Below are 2,119 nucleotides of genomic sequence, written 5' to 3'. Positions count from 1 at the left end.
GATCTCATGGTCAAAAGACTAGGTAACTATGTATCGAAAGCTTATAGGAAATGAACTTAATGACGTGATCTTATGCTATGCTTAATTGGGCGTGTCCATTATATCATTCACATAATGACATAACCTTGTTATTAATAACATCCAATGTTCATGATCATGAAACTATAATCATCTATTAATCAACAAGCTAGTTATACAAGAGGCTTACTAGGGACTCCTTGTTGTTTACATAACACACATGTATCAATGTTTCGGTTAATACAATTATAGCATGGTATATAAACATTTATCATAAACACAAAGATATATAATAACCACTTTATTATTGCCTCTTGGGCATATCTCCAACAGATGTTGCACTCGGCCTTGAACAGAAATACTAGTACGGTCTCACAATTTTTTTATCATTATACTTTGCAAGATCTAGCAGATGCGCCAATTTTAGAGATAGATGATGGTCATGGTAGTAACTGATATTCAACGTGATGATTATTTGATTTTGTACTCGGCCTTGAATAGAGGTACTAGTACGGTGTCACAATTTTTTATCATTATACTTGGACCGTAGCCAAATTCAAAATCTCATAGCGGCAAAACTTCCCGCCCATAAAATACAAATATTTCACACGCTTCCAAATTCCCATTCTACCCCAGTGAAGATGACAGCAAAGTCGGTTGGTGGGGGTCTGCCCGTCATTTTTTCGATCACTACCTCCCTAACCCCGGAAACCCTCCCAAAAAAAATTCATTTCCCTCAGACCAGCCACTTTTACTTCCCAAGTCCCTCTCTCTCCCACCTCCACGACCACTGCACCGGAACATCCCCGCCGGACTTCCCTAGCCTACCCGAGATCGCGCGATCCTCCTCATCCGGCTGTCTGCCGGAGCCGCTTCATCGACGCCATCATCAACCGGACCGGATCATCCCGGCCGAACCTCCAAACCATATACTCATCCAGCAGTCTACCGCAGTCGCTTCAGCTGCGGTATCATCCACCCCACCGGAGCCGCTTCGCCGGATTCGTCGTCCACCGCATCGGATCTAGCTCACCAACACTGCTGTGCATGAACCGGATCTGTTTCACCGGCGCCGTGTATGATCTAAACTCTTCTACTGTAGCTTTTCTATTGCTTGCCTGCAAGTTCTTGTTTAATCTTGGGGGAACCTGTTTGTGCTAACGACGCGCCGTTACGTTTTTGCAAATGAGATGAGTAACCATGAAGTGTAATGGCTGTCTCTCCAACCCCAAGTAGCACATGTAGTGTACTTCATCACCGGATCTATCAACCCCAGGAAGATCTGCAGTGACTCCCACAAAGTGCTTCTCCTAATGTAATTCCCTTGTTTTAGCGCCATGTTCTGGGTTCAGATGCTTGTTTGTCTGAAGCTCTTTAAGTTCATTCCTAGCTATGACAGTAACATCTTGCTATTTTCTAGTTCATTGCTAACTTTAAGCGATTGAACATTTTGGTTTGCATTCACTGCTCTGTAGATGTAGCCATCATAACTTCTATCTTGCTCATTCGTTGTTACAAAAATTATAGCCTGCTACTACTCTATTCATGACAATTTTGTACTACCTGAATATGTTGGCTTGCATTTCCTGCACTACAGGTGATGTCATTGTTATTTCTATCTACTTCATCGTAAGCTAACAAAGTAACTGACTACTATTAGTTCCTGCATGCTATCGCCCTGTTATCCTGCAGTACAAATTTATTTAAACTCGTCACACTAGCTACTTCGATAATAAGTTTGTGTGCCATCGGGTTCTTCAAAAGCTGCAACATTAACTCGCTTCTCTTACTTTGCATGGCACTCACACATTGAATGCTGAACATATTGGTTTGCATTCCCTCTCCAGCTCTTCTACAAGTTCACATGTGATCCCACTATAATCATTAGCTCCAGCATTAACTATCCTCTGAGTGTTGCTCATAACAAATTTATGTCCTGAAACATATTGATTTTCATTCCCTTCACTACAAGTTCAGGAATGGTGCTGTTATAATTCCTATTTGGTTCATTCCTATCTATTACAGTAACATCCTGTAATTATTTAGTTCATGACCAATTTTAAGTAATTGCACATATTGGTTCACATTCCCTGCTCTATAG

Source organism: Lolium rigidum, chromosome 2 (assembly GCF_022539505.1).
Source record: "Lolium rigidum isolate FL_2022 chromosome 2, APGP_CSIRO_Lrig_0.1, whole genome shotgun sequence".
In the NCBI taxonomy this organism is placed as follows: Eukaryota; Viridiplantae; Streptophyta; class Magnoliopsida; order Poales; family Poaceae; genus Lolium; species Lolium rigidum.
The sequence above is the reverse complement of the archived record's forward strand: the minus strand, read 5'-3'. Positions refer to the sequence as shown.